Raw genomic sequence first — 15,746 nt, forward strand, 5'->3', positions numbered from 1 at the left:
TCTCTCAGGTTTTGCTTCATACATGCATATCTACAATCATTATGTCTTCCTGATGTATTTTTTGTTATCATCACGTGGTCTTTTTCACTCTAGTTAACTCCCCACCCCCCCCCCCAGAAGTCCCTTTTATTTAAAGCTAATTAAACTACTTCTGTTTTTAAAACAGCAATATCCTCTTACTATTCCTTTTTGAACCCTTGCTACCTAGGTCTCTGTATATGAGATCTGTACGTCATTGCACTTTCACGTCCCCTCCAGATGGCATCTATTTGACCGTTTGTTTTTTAATATTGAGACATATGCAGCTTTGCTTAATCATTTGTGAAAAGTCATATTCTGGCAGACGGATGCATTCTTTATCTTAGCAGAAAACAAACATTGTGTATGAGAGCATTTTCCCAAGATTCAGAATTATGTAACTCTGAGCTTACATCTAAATGCTTCTTAGAGCTGGGTTTTCTTTGAGGGGCCATTTGTCTCCATGGTCATCTCACCTTCCTCCCATAGACACTGCCCCTGGCTGGCTCTGAGCCCCACTCCCTCCCACAGTAACCCACAGGAAGGTAAAAACAACTGTATTTGGACTGAGTTTTCCTGACAAATTGACCTCTTTCATCCTACGAAAGGGAGTTTGCAAGATGAAGACTCTGAGAAACGGATTGCCCTCAAGCATCAGTTCAATTTGGCTTCCTTTAAGTCAATGAAGATCAAGGATGGGGGCAGCTGTGCTCTTCTCCCAACCAACTTCTTCCGCAGCTACTTGCTGTCTGATTTTCCTCCGGGGAGGACTGAGCGACGGAGAATGGTTTCCTTACAGACTCGGGAGACCTGATCCGTGCGATGAGCCCATGCAAAGACCACAGCTTTTCCAAATCAGGAGTCTGCCATCTTCTCTCATCTTTCTGTGCTGAGAGAGCACAATAATTAAGCCTCGTTTGCTTCCTAGAAAAAACTCCACGCAGAGTCAGACCCCCATCATTCGTAGACTTGTATCAGAATACACCACTGTCTTTCATTTATAGGATGGAATATGTGAATTCATTTGGACAGGGGGAGGTGGCAGGCCACCCTGGCTGCCTCCCTCTATAACACACACCCTTCTACTCTTAGTCATAATCGACCGATGGTCCAAAATATAATTGAGGCTCTTCTACATTCCTCAGAACTACTCTTCCTTGAAATCACTTTGCAAATCATATTGACCAATTTGGAACCAAGACAATGCAGAGAATTATCCAACCCAGAAATCTGTTCTGCACATTTCCCTTCAAAATGCCATTGAGAAGGCAAAAAAAAAAAAAAAGTCTCTGTATTTTTTTGCAGAAGCACTGCAAGAAAGCATATCTAAAATCACAGAGCTATGCGCACACAATGCAAGCATGCATGTTCTCACTCACAGACAGTCAGGGTCACATAATCTTATTACAAATAATCCTATTACTGCAGGGCACAGGAGAAAAGCAGGGAAGAGAAGACGCTGAAGTCGGATTGACTAACCATGGTAGAGTGCATGTGATTCTTGATACATACATGAAGGAGAGGCTGAGTGGGCAGAGAGAATGATACAGTTAGATGACTAAAGAGAGGTGTAATGGCCATGCATGAGGTAAAGCTACTAGAGGCAAGTTTATGGATGAAGCATTATATTTTGGGATAGTCATTTGAAGAGTAGACTTGTGTTATCCAGGAGAGGAGCGTCTTCATGGTCTGGTGTCTGTCCAGGTCATCAAGGGTCTCGCCAGATGCTTGAGTTCTGTCTTAATCTGTTGCTGTAGACAGAGTATTTTAAAAGGTCTTTGTCCTGCGACAGATGGACTCATGGTGGCAAACTGGACCATGCAAGCAGATGGTACTTCGTCCATTCCTTGCAAAAAAAAAAGTTCCTGAAGTTCCCAGTGAGTTTTCCAGGCTGAACATCTGTAGTCTTTAGCCAAGTTGTAGTTCTAGGGTCTAAGTAGGAGTTACATTTAGTCCTAGCCTCAGGACAAGTGGTTTGTTCCCCATCATCAGTAGGATACTTTAGAGGCATTCATTTTTTATCATCTGTGGGTCCCCAGGTTTCTGCCTCCATTATCAACCCAAAGGAGGTATAGGTTTCCTCAGCTGCTCTGTATAGCACTATGCCTGCACTGTATGGGTCTGAATCAGGTACAGGTAGGTCTGCAACTCTTCCTGCCCAAATGGATGAGCCAGAATCATATCCCACAATATTTGTCACCAAGCCAAGAGTTTGGAAGCTGCCCAGTCAACCCAGCCCAGCACCAGGGTCAACACTAATGAGCACAAGGTCTTCCCCAAGCTCTGGATGACTGAGTGCGAGCTTGCTGAGTTTGTGTGCTCCAACTCCAACCCCAGCCCCAGCAGTGGTTTTCAGCCTTCAGTGGGCAGGAACTAAAGGCAGCATTGTTCCTTCGCTCATCCATCATGGTAGTGATGCATCTGCCTGCTGACTTTGGGCATCCACTCAATGGACCTAGGAATTCTGCAACTGGGTGCAAGACTGTTCTGGCTACTCAAGTGGCAGCTTGGACAGATCCTAGCATTCTCAGCTGTGGAAACTGTGAGAAGGAAACCTTGAGAAAGAGCTTCTGAGATCTATCATGAGCAACAGCCCTCGAGAAGAAGGGTGAAGCTTCCTGACACCTGCAGACTGGGTGCTCCAAATGGGCCTCATTCTGTACCCTACACTGGTTTTCAATATACATCCCAGCCAACAGCCCGCCTTCCTTACCAAGCAGGACACAGCCAACTGCCATCTCCACTCCTTCTAGTGACTTCAGAATCTGAATTGTGCCTTACATGGTGAGTGGGAGTAGCATTGACCTTTACCACCCTGAGCCCCCTCAGTGAGATGAGAGGACAAGCTCCTACATGCATGTCCAAGCTTTCACAGATTCAGCCTCCTTGGTCCTAAAGGTAAAGACCTGCACATTAGGTCTCTGATATGAGTGGGAAAATTAAAGAGCAGAGCTTGCTGAGAGTCATATACTATGCCAGGACTAGATCATTTAGTAGCTGAACTCCCTCCAAGCATGTATGAGGTAGTTGGCTACACTCACTGAAGGCTGCAATGCTAACAATTTCTCATGTAAGCCTATAATCTATCTAATTGGATATCTGCCTTCACATAAAGAAGTGTTCATCGTGCTTTGGGGAGATGTGACTCAGTCAGAATGTGCTTAACATAATGTAAGTTTATAGCATATTTAATGTTACATACATGTCTCATTTATGGCATATCATACATGTACTAAATATGACACTACAGGCATGGCACATAATGCTACATGTATGACAAAGAACACTACATGCATGACACATTGCATGTATGATATAAAATGTTAGGCATACGGCATTTACATACATGGTAAGTGATTACACATGTGGGATATAATGTTACAAGCATGGCTTATTATGTAAGTGATGTTATATCACACGTGTGGCATGTAACATGCATATATGACACGCAACGTTACCTATGTGGCATGCAGTCATAATAGCTCACCTCATCTGAAAGCAGTGGGGACTTTTACAGAGAGGTTTTCCTGAATTTGTTCATTCATTTACTTCCTGCATTCATTAAAGCCAACACCTCTAGAGATTGCGGTCCTTGAGTTGGAAGCTGCAAAGGTAAAGGTGGTGGTTTGCCATGGGAGACAACCAGGAAAGGAAACAATTACAGACCAGGTACATGTGTTGTGGAAAGCAGAGATGAGAGAAGCCAGGAGACAGAAGAGAGGGGGCCACAGAACCCTTTTTGAGAACTTGGCTATCATCTAATATTTAGACACTTGGCAGGTGACCATGTCAGCTAAAGCTATGCTAAGCAGAGAACGTTCCAGATGGAAAGGATATACGGAAAGCGCAAAATCGTTGCCATATAGTCGTGATGCATCCATGAAAGGCAAGGAATTCGATGTGGCTGGAGATCCGGAAGGTAAGGGTAGATTTATGGGGAATGAGATCAAAGTGAGAATTTGAGGCCAGGCAGAGAGAACCCTTGAGCTTGTGGTGAAAGGCGCCTATCCTTGGCATCCAAAGGCCTCGTGCTAACACCAAGACCAGTCTGCTTCCGGGATGCATGCCTCTCCCTCCTCCCTGCCACCCAGCCCATTGTCTGAAGTGTCTAAGGCATCAAGCAAAGAATGGCTTTACAAAGCTATAAAAATACCAACACAGTGTCTCCTAATGCTTCGCGTGTGTGTCTGGATTTAAAATCAGCCACGTGGGAGCTGGAAGCCACTTTGCTCTGGTTATAGGATCTGGCGAAGCTTAAGAAACTGGCTGGGGACCAGGTCCTGTTGGAGTCAGTGCCTGCCAACATCTGCTTCTCAGGTACCTGGAGCCCCTGCCTCCAGCAGATTTCACGGGAGCCTGATCCCCAGGGACCCAAATCTGTCTGCATCAGGAGCACTGGCTGGCGGCACATCTCAGGACAGGGTGATTCTTGCGCCCGCTTAATGGCCCTAGTTGTTCACACTCTCCTCCTTCTAAACTCTTTCTTGAGACAGAAGTTCTGGGGTGATTATCAGTTGAAACTCATGTCTTTTCTTCCCCTCCTCTCTCCATTTTTATTCTTTTTTATTTCCTCTAGAGAAGATGATTTATTGAGTACAGTAGCCTAAACTGGAAAACATCTCCTGCCACATCCATTAAGCCAGAACCGATGGACTTACCACTCCATTTGGAGAGCTGTCTACACCTAGCCCAGTAACAGCTGTGTTGACAGTCCTGGGATGAACGAAGAAAACGTGGCAGAGATTTAGAACGTGTGACGAAATGACTTAATTCTTTGATGCTCCCTTCTCAAAGGAACTCTGCTTGGAAATCTTTGATACCGTGAAAGCTGAATTGCACAGTGGAGAAAGGTGATCACCGTTGTCAGATGCATTTAAGGCAAGACATTTGATGGACACATCTCAGACCTACATGTGTATGGAGCTTTCTGTGGCCAACATGACAATGTCAGTGTTTCAATGAGGCTCCATCCACTTGAGAACAGTGGCAGGTGGGTCCACATGACGGTCATAGGAATGACCTTGTGTGTTCCCGTGAGATACCGGATTCAAGAAATTCCACCATTTTCCTCTTCACTCACAAGCGAGGAAGCAAAGTCTCAGTAAGGTTGAACTTTGCTCCAAGTCTCACAGCAGGTGCCTCTAAGTTCATCATCCAAGTCCATTTCCTACAACTACCCCAAACCCAGACAGTGTTACCAAAAGGACAGGTGTCTACTCTACTCTGAGGTGCAATCATTGCTTCTGTTCCTCCCTTGTGTCTCTCATTCACAAACTTTTCCATTCACCCATTCAACCCATTTCTGTATGCCAGGGCCACCCCAAGGCAGACACTACTCACTCTGAAATGTTCATCACAGCCTAAACCTAGTACAGCGGAAAGCAGCTTCAACCCCAAGTTTTCATCTCGTTGGCAGCTCCCATTTAGAGAAGCAGAGCCCACTCTGTGAACCAGATAGTGAATGCGGCAGAGCCTTCAGTTCCATCAGCAAAGACATTCTTCCTCACTTCTGAGCATGTGTCCTGGTTTCCCTGGATGCTGAAGCAATCTATACCCACTGGGCAGCTCAAAACAACAGAAGCACACTTGCTCCAACTTCCAGAGGTTGGCAGACTTCTGAAAGACCTCCAGAGGACACACAATACTGATGGTTGCCACGATCCTCTGCTTGTGGTAGCATGTATTGCCATCATTGTTACACAGCTATCCTCCCTCTGTGTCTGAGTTCTCTCCTCTTCTTGTGAAGACACCGGACTCAGTAGAGATCTACTTCAGTATGACCTCACCTGAACTAATGACATCAAGAAAGTCACACTCTGAGATTCCAAATGGATGTAACTTGGGGGAGGGTCACACTTCTTAGCCCACCACATGAGGAATGAAGCTACCCTCCTTGCTGCCAGCACCCCTCTTCCCCAAGCTTTGGCTTACCTGCCAGAATGTGTGGAGCTGATCCAGATCCAGTTTCTGCTACCTTGGTTTCTGTCATCCCTTTCTCAGGTGGCCCTGGTGACTTCCAGGGGCGTTCGCGTGCACACCTTCTGGGTCTGGCTTGGCAGACAGGTATGGAAAAGCTGTGTTTCTATGTGCAGTAAAACAAAAAGTTACATAATTAACAACATTCAAAGGTACTGCTAATAGTAGATCGAAACACTCCATAGACCCAGCAGTAGTCCAATGGAAGATGTATGGGACCTCTACGTAGAAAGCTTCGAAACACTAAGAGAAATGTATATAAAACCTAAACAAAATGAGAGGTACACCATGTTCAGGGAATTGGGAGACTCAGTACAGAAAACACTTCATTCCTCTTCTGTATTGGTCCATAGAGTCATCCCACTTCAAACAAAAAAAAACATTGTTGATAGAAATTTACAGGCTTAATAAGAGAAGCCAATATCATTTTAGTAGGAAAATAGAATGTTTTTCTTTTAAATTTTAGTTTTACTGGAAACCTAGATATACAGAGAGGAGGAGAGACAGAGAGGAAGATCTTCTGTCTGTTGATTCACTCCCCAAGTGGCCACAATGGCCAGAGCTGTGTCGATCCAAAGCCAGGAGCCAGGAGCTTCTTCTGAGTGGGTGAAGATTTGCCAGACTTTGGGCCATCCTCGATTGCCTTCCCAGGCCTAAAGCAGGGAGCTGAAAGGGAAATGGGGCCTCCGAGATTACAACTGGCACCCATGTGGGATTCTGGCATGTGCAAGGCAAGGACTTTAGCCACATCGGGCCCAGGAAAACAGAATGCTAGGAACTGCTCAGCTAAGTATCAAGCTTTACAAAGCTTAGGTTAGTAACAGTTTGTGTTATTAGGAAGGAATAAGCAAATGGGCGTGGGGAGAATAAATAGGAGGAAAAACAGATTCTGGAGACAGATATGCTCATGTGTGCATTTTCTATTTATGATAACTACAGAATATGGGTAAACAAACTGATATAATTAGTGTTGGAGCGACTGGAAGTTCACGGGGGAAGTTACTACAAAAAGTTACTTCTCAAATGAATTATGACTCTAAACATAAAAGAGTAAGGAAATAAGGTTTTTAGAAGACTATACATGAAGAATATTAGATAATTGAGGAAATATGAACACTAATTAAATAAGAGATAAAAAAGCACTAAATATGAAATGATTTCATAAGTCAGACATGTTTGCTCATTGAGGCATGCAATTAAGAAGCTGAAGTGAAGTCAAAAGTTGGGAAATACACTTGCAACACTAAAAGCAAAAAAACTCATTTCCAGATCCTACCCCCAATCCCAAAATTAGTAAGAGAAAAATCATACAATTCCATTAAAACATTGGCACAAGCCTTGAACAGACACTTTGCAAAAGACAATATCAAAATTTCAAGTAAACTTAAAAATTCTCAACAGTATTAATCACCAGACAACTGACAAATAAAAACCACACAGCAGACAAGGTTGGAATGAAGACTGAGTGTGGGTGAGCGTGTGGAGCAAGCCGACATCTGCAAATTGAGACAACCAACTTCTGAATCAGCGTGTGATAGTCATACACTGGAATCTGTACCCAGAAGTGAACAGAGTGAAGTACATCATATGTGTTGACATGCGTGGAGCTCAGAACTGTTGTTGAGACTGACAGCAATAGAAAGAAGAAACCATTTATCTCAATTAAAATCTCAATCACACATAGAGAAACCAGGAACATCTATTGGCTATGAAGATACGTGCTTGTAAAAATTCAGTAGTAATGACTAGAAGACGTACGTCCCTCTTGGAGTAGCTGTCATAGTAGAGAGAGTACACCAATCAGAGGTTGGGAATTCTAAGAGTGATGCATTCATTCGGGAGTGCTTTGTGAAAAGAATTTTGGAAAGCAATGACTAACCCTATAAGTAGGATTACTTTTGGGTTTTTAGGCTGTATCACCAATCTGAACTTCTTCCTCAAGTATATAAATGATTGGACCTGGCATTGTGGTATGGCACATTAACCTGCCACCTGCAATATCAACATATCAACCAGAGGACTGTTCAAGTCCTGACTTCTCTACTTCCGAACCAGCTCCCTGTTAGTGAACGGGGGAAGGCAGAAGACAATGGCCCAAGTGCAGCCATGTGGGTGACCATTCCTTCCATGGTCTTTGTGGCTGTTTAGGGAAGCAAACCAGTAGATGGAAGAACCAGCATCAAGTTCCTTGGCACTTCCAGGAATTTCCCAGTTCCTTCTCTTCCCCAGAGGACTTCATCACCTGCTCCATTGGATACCTCTTCTCGTCTGTTCTGCTTGTATTTGTTCACTTGCACTAGAGTTGGGCCCTTCCATTTCATGCCCAGGGGTGCATATGATCTGGGTTCTTGTGACCCTTCACTTCTGCAGCCCTCAGTCCCCACAGCTCCCAGACATGGGAAAGAAATCAGCTGCACTGAGCGAGCAGGGTCTCCCAGAGGCCGGAGTCTACAAGGGGAACTGAAGAGGCAGAAGGCTGACAGCAAGTTAGTGCTGCCATTTCCGTCTGAGATCTGTTCAGCTGCCTCTCACTCCCCTGCACACAGTCTGTGCATTTCAGTTTAATGAGATAGGAGACAGCACTTTTCTGTGGGCCTCACCTGATGCGAAGCCCCCGAAGCCAGGGTTCGGGTGGGCTCACAGGTCCCACTCTGTCTTCCTGCTTGAGCTCCCATGGCCCAGTGTCTGGCTCTGCCTTTCTTGTATCACTGGATGGTGTGCTGCATGTACTAGGTGTGAAATCACATGTTTGTTGGGTTCCTGGAATCTGGGCATGGCAGAGATTCCATGAGGGGTCCCAGACACTATATTCTTGATCGTAGAACAGATCTGAAGCCATCAACAGCACTTCCACTAAGGGTGAGAAGAGCCTCAGGAAATGGCCTTTGAGAAGCAGGAAGGTGGCTGGAGCAGGAAGAAGAGGTTTAGGGACTCGGTCAGACTCCAGAGAGAAGTCTGTGTCTACAGCAGCCTGAGATGGGTGCGAATGATAAGCCAGGGCCTCGGCTGGAGACTTGAGAAATGGGCAACTATGACAGCTCAACAAAGCACAGCACATTTTCGGAGCACAGAGGGGTACACCGGGACCGATGGCTTAGTACTTTTTCTTTCCCTCTGCTTTTGTGCAGGATCTACAAGTCATTTCACTGTAGATCAACAGCACAGACTTCCCAGGCTGGGCCCAGGTTGTTCAGTCATTTCTGCACTGGCGAAGCACGGACCCTAACTAGTAAGGAAGTAAAATTAAAAGTTAGCCTGTGTGTTTCCAGTGCTTTTTCTGTGGTTCCTCTCCCCCTCTTTTCTGTGCCTGCCAGAGGACACCTGCCTCCTCCTCTCTAGTCTGAGGGGCGGGAGGAGGACAGAGTTCTTGGTGTAAGGAAATAACTCTAGGGGTTTTATTCCTGAGCACAGACTAGAGAACTAGACCCCAATGTGGTGGGTCAGGTGGAGTGGTGCAGTTGCAAAGGCCAAGCAGGCTTGAGTGGATGCACTGGGGCAGCTCCCACAGGCAGTGTGTCCACAGCCCATCCGGACCCAGGCCTGCACCCACGCAACCAGAGAGGGGGCAGCAATTACATCCTGCAGGGAGGACTGCAGAGGGATCATTCTGGTCGCCTCCCCCTCCAGCAGGGAGAAACCTCCCACAACCTTGCCCTATCCCTGTACCGTTCCAAGACAGCCAGCAAATGACATCAATGGAAGTGGGAACAAAAGGCACATGGGGGCCCGGCAAGATGGCACAGTGGTTAAGGTCCTTGCCTTGCACGCCTGGGATCCCATAAGGGCACTGGTTCTATCCCGGCAGCCCCGCTTCCCTTCCAGATCCCTGCCTGTGGCTCGGGAGAGCAGTTGAGGACGACCCAAGGCTTTGGGCCCCTGCACCCGCGTGGAGAGGCTCCTGGCTTCGGATTGGCTCAGCTCCAGCCATTGCGGCCGCCTGGGGAGTGAATCATCGGACGGAAGATCTTCCACTCTGTCTCTCCTCTCTGTATATCCGCCTTTCCAATAATAATAAAATAAATCTTAAAAAAAAAAAAAGGCACATGGAGCAACTGAGGCAGTAAGCAACTGGAGAGGGACAAGCAAGAGAGGGAAAGGGAATTTCCATGTGTGTGTGGAGTTCCTGCCCCTGACCAAGCCCAGCAGCCACAAGTCTGATGCTCGTAGATTCTGGCAGATCTGGGCCCCCAGCCAGATCGGCAGAGAGCCATGTATGCATGTCCTGTTGGGCTTCTTGCAAGGTGGCTCCGGAGGTCGGGCTGCCAGGAGCCTGCCAGCCACTACTGCCCCACACCAGATGATCTTCCTCTCTCTCTGTAACTCTGCCTTTCAAATAAATTAACTTTTAAAAAGAGAGGATAAGGACACAGTCCCGCATAGAGAAAGGGGTCTGTTTCGCTTCTCCTCCCCCTGCCATTCCTAACCTCTGTCCTCTGGCCCATTGCTTGCTTTTGGTTTCCATAGAGATGAATTAAAACCACAAGGTGTTACCTTTGGCACCTAGTGGTACTAGGAGTCAAGATTAAAGATGTGGCTCCAGAACAATGGCTCAATTGGCTAATTCTCTCCTTGCAAGCGCTGGGGTCACATATGGTTGCTGGTCTGAGTACTGGTTGCTCCATTTCCCATCCAACTCCTGATTGTGGCCTGAAAAAACGCTAAAGGATGGCCCAAGGCCTTGGGATCCTGTACCCTAACAGGAGACCCAGAGGAGGCTCCTGGCTCCTAATTTCAGATTGGCTTAGTTCAGGCTGTTGTGGCCACTTGGAAAGTGAACTAGCAAATAGGTGATCTTTCTCCCTGTCTTTCCTTCTCTCTATAAATCTGCCTTTTCAAAAAAAATAAACAAATCTTTCCAAAAAGATGGAAGCTCCGTTGTCAGCCTTCCTGTCATCAATCTGATCTTTGCTACTCTCCTTACAGGAAGGAGCAGCAAAGTTGCCACATCTTGGGCCCCACCCAGGAGATGCCCACTGGGCCTCTGGGCCATTTCCACTCAAGGAAGCCCCACTGTCCCTTGACGGGGAGTCCTCCAAAGGTTCCAGCCCTGCAACACCAACCACAGCAAACACTCCCCTACGACAGCGGCACAAACACAGATGCAAAGCAGAGGGGAGCAAGAGGTGGAGGGCCGAGTCTGACTAGCAGCTCTCACTGGTATGATCTGCTGCTGGGGAGGACTGTCTCCATTCATTTCTGGCCAAGACAGGTGAAAACTGTGGCAACAAGTGTGGAAAGTGGTCACGCCAGGGAAGGAAATCATTGGCTGGACAAGTGTCCAAGGCAAAGCCGACGACCACAGGAGACGACGTTAATCCCGGTGCCCTAGGGAGTGGAGATCAGCCACACATGCTCATAATTGACTCAGCATCCACTGGGAAGGTTCTGTCTGCACTGCAACATGCCCCTCCTGGCTGTCAGAACACACATGCTGAGCTGTGTGTGGCTGACGTGTTGGATGCCCAGTTTGTAGACTGACCAAAGGTATTTTAAAATGCACGTGCTGAAGTCGCCAGCGATGTACGTTGCAAGAATTGGCAGGGACTAAGCACTATGGGAGGTGGGGCAAGGGTTCAGGGGCCTCTAGTTCTCCTGCTCTCCATGGCACCCACCTCTGTGGACCAGGTGTGCAGCTGGCTACGGGCTGCCTGTCCTGTGTCCTTCACCTGACAATCGCTGTTATCCTGGGATCCTCCAGGGTCCCCTAGCATTCACACATGGAATACTCCTTAAGTGCCAATAAGCTGGTGCAATCTCACATCCAGGACGAACTGCCGATGCTCCACAGTAGAGACACACACATGGTTGACCAATCTGTGCATCTGATGTGTGCACAAGAAGACCACTTGGCAAATTGGCTCTGTACTTCATTGGGAAGGGCAGCTAAGAGCAGACCAGAGGAAGTGACGATGCAGTCTGCAGCACTGTGGGTAAGGAATCAGGGCTGGAGATGGGGGAAGGAGAGCGGAGCCAGGGATGTGAAGGTCAGAGTAGAGCCAGAACAGTGCTCTGCACTTGGGGCCAGGTGGGGAGGAGCAGGAGAGAGGAGGGATTCCGTCACAGCCTCCACTGTCCTCAGAAGCCATTCCGTCTCTCCTTTCATTTCATCCTCCCACCATATCAGGATGCAGGGCGGGGCTTCCAAGCCCATATGCAGGTGCATCACCCAACCCAGAGATATCGTTTGTTCAAGATTATAAAGTCAGTGCTTCATGAACTGTTAAGCTCAACTCAACCCAGCTTTTTTTTTTCCCTTTGGTAAGCATCTGATTTTTAAAAATTTTATTCTTGTTTATTTGAAGGACAGATTTAAAGAGAAGAGAGACAGTGAGGAAGAACGACCTTGCATCTGCTGGTTCATTCCCCAAATGGCTGGAAGAGCAGAAACTGAGCCAATCTTAAGCCAGGAGCTCCTTCCTGGTCTCCCGCATGGATGCAGGGGCCCAAACACTTGAGCCATCCTCCCCCTTTTTTTTGGTCCAGACCACAGTCAGGGAGCTGGATGGGAAGTGGAGCAGCCAGGAGGATACCTATACCATGTAGGACACCAGCACTGCAGGCGGATGGTTAGCCTGGTATACCACTCTGAAGTCAAGTTTCGAGACTCTAAGACCCAAGCTCCTGCCCACCTCAAAGAAGAAGGGACAGTTAAAGGGCCTGAGGACGATCATGGTGTCGCACTTCCCCTTGATGTAATCAGCGCCTCACCCTTGCCTAGCTACCCAGCACATGCATCTCGAGTGAATGTGGTAGCCACTGGGCCTTGCAAAGAATCACAGAGGGAAGCAGAGAGCAGACACTGGAGCAAGCGATATGTGGCTGGGAGCAAAAATACAGCAAGCAACTTGACTGTGAAATAGGAAGCCAAGCCCAAAACCCCACACCCAGGTCCTCAGCTGACACCTTGACTCCTTGACTATGTGGTCTGATTTGGACGTGTTTTCTCTTCTTTGAGGGAGTTGATGTATAGAGTATAAAAGCTGAGGGGTGTCACATCACTTGGTAAATGGTTATAAACACAGCTTCCACATACCATGTACATGACCACACGCCCTTCTCACTCTGCTTGGTGCTCACGGCCATGAATTCTCACTGTTTGATAGTAATATTCCTGTTTTCAAGAAAAATGGTACCAAGAAAAGACAGAACAAGCCAAGCAACAACCTCAGCTATCTGTTGGTGGCAAAATACTGGGCAAATGGAGACTCTAGAAGGGACTGTGTCAATCAATGGACTCTTCAACGACCACATCGTGCTTGGAGTGGTGAGACTGGCAGCGACCCATGAATGGTGAACTATTGGAACCACTTGATCGAGTATCTCGGAGCATGCCCCACATCCGGGACTTAGGGTGGGTGGGAAACTGGGTGGGGTTTCTTCCTCTGTATCCCCCTTTAGGCCTTGAACTTATTTTTTACCCCAATTAAATATGTAAAGATTGTCAAAATTTAAAAAAAAAAAAGAAAAATGGTAGCTCTCCCTGTGTGTATAGGAGGAGAATGTGGCAAACAGTTCAACACTGTTAACGTTTTAAAACTAAAATAAATCTATAAAAGTATAAAATGAAATAAAAAAAGACAATATTTTGCCAGTGAGCTCCACAGGAGGTGCTGGGAGGGGTTTCTGCTCCCCTATTCCCTTACTGGGCCAGGCTGAAGCCAGACACCTCCAACTGCATACCTTGTTCCACATGACTGTCAGGGGCCCAAAGCCTTGGGGCATTTTCTACTGCTTGCCCAGGCACATGAGCAGGGAGCTGGGTTAGAAACGAGACTTGAACCAGCACTCCCATGGGATGCTGGCATCACTGGCTGCTGCTTAGCCCACTGCACAGCCCTGCCTGTCAGGCCTATGTTTCTGCACCAGTAGGTCTGAGGTGGAGTTGAGAATGCTCGGTGCCTGCAAACTCTTGGGTGAAACTGCTGCCTTGGGCCCAGGCTACACTGGACAGAACTCAGCTTCCCTGTTCACCTGCCTGGGTGTGTCTGTCTGGAATGCCTGTACCCAACAGCCTATTCTCCCAGCATCCCCAGTTTGGCTGGCACCCACGATCTCCAGTGCTCACACACACACACACACACACACACACACACATACACCTTCCAGCCACTGGTTCACTCCCCCAAATGGCTACAACAGTTGGAGCTGGGCCAGGCTGAAGCCAGGAGCCAGGAATCCTGTTTGTTTCTCATGCGAGTGCAGATGTCCAAGCATTTGGGAGCATCTCTGCATCCCAAGCGTTTGGGAGCAGCCAGGACTTGAACTGGCACTTGTGTATGATGCTGACATTGCAGGCAGTGGCTTAACCCACTAGACTATGATGCCAGCCTGCCAAGACTCAACCTAAGTTCCCTTCACTTATCCTTTCAGAAGCCAGTGAATTCTCAATAAACCAGTCCCTAGGGTGGATCTGGCGCAGCTCACAGAGAAACCCAATTATGTGCGTCCGCTGGAATTTTTATTTGATAAATAACCAAGCTGAGGCTACACTGGTGGTTGCACTCTTAAAAAAAAATAATAAAAGACATATCCTCATTACCAGGGTGGTGAGTGGTTCTATCTGTCTACGGGAGCTGTCTCGGGAATTTTATGAGTTAGCCTTGAGCGAGTGTGGAGCCCATGGTAATGAAAGGAATGAAAGGGGGCTGTGAACATCCACAAACAATGAGGTTGCTTTGGAAGGAGTGTTTCTTTAGCAAGGATTGAGAGAGAGAGAGAGAGAGAGAGAGAGAGAGAGAGAAGTAGGTTATATGTCCAGGCCATGTTGCTCAGACTGGTGGAAAGTGGCCAGGTGCATTCATGTTGAGGGGAAGGGAAGGAGGGGGAACACAGAGCTGGGAAACGTGGCACCCCCAGCTGCAGGAGGACTGTGGCTTCCTCCAGGGCTCTGCGTGTGAACTTCTTTCAGGAAAGGATGTTTGGGAAACATGGAGACTTCTGGGCAGCCACCAGCACTGCATCTTCCCATGTTGGAGGCATGAATCTGGCTCCCACTGAGAGTGCACAAGCAATCCTTTTCCCTACTAACTTCCTCCTCGGTGGAGGAATCCCAGAGCCTTCCATTCCCAATTCAAGCTCAGCACCTTAACAGAGACCTGGCAAAGACAGAGAAGGGGAAAAGGCAAATAGTTGTGAACCACGCCCGGGGGCCACATGGTCTCTCTTGGCCCCTGAGGATAAGCACAAGAGCTGCTAGGATGACGTTGGAGATGTTTGCCGGCTCTAAGTCCTCTGGTTTTGAATGTAAGTGTGTGTGGCTCGAAGGAGCTGCCAATGCCTTGAGTGCATAGCACAACGATTGAGAATGAACTGGACCAATGCAGAGAAACGGACAGATCCTAACAGTGCTTGAAGGACCTCTCTGGGCTTGGTTATGCCTCGCAAGCTTTGTGCAGAGCCAGACTGGGAAACCTGGGAAGCCATGTTATGCAGGCACCCAAGTCTGTCACAAAGAGGGGTGAGTTTTGGGAGTGCATTAACACCTGCAATGCATTCACAGGCAGCCCTACGCGGACAGTGATGTGAGCCTCCAGCACTCCGGGGCTGATGTGGCAGCTGAGAAGCAGGGAGCCAACAACCCTTGGACCCCAACTCTGCTTGGGAGCAGCCAGACATAGCCTCCCAGCTGGACTTGCCTCATTCTCATTACTGCCATCGTGTGAGGAGGCAAAGATGCCTCAGTTGTCACGAAGCTTGTAGCGAGTTGATGAGTAGGTGGCCGTGGAGAAGTGTGCTTAGATGACAGGTTGGTG

Source organism: Ochotona curzoniae, unplaced genomic scaffold (assembly GCF_017591425.1).
Source record: "Ochotona curzoniae isolate NIBS_2020 unplaced genomic scaffold, NIBS_Ocur_1.0 scaffold_4763, whole genome shotgun sequence".
Classification (NCBI taxonomy): domain Eukaryota; kingdom Metazoa; phylum Chordata; class Mammalia; order Lagomorpha; family Ochotonidae; genus Ochotona; species Ochotona curzoniae.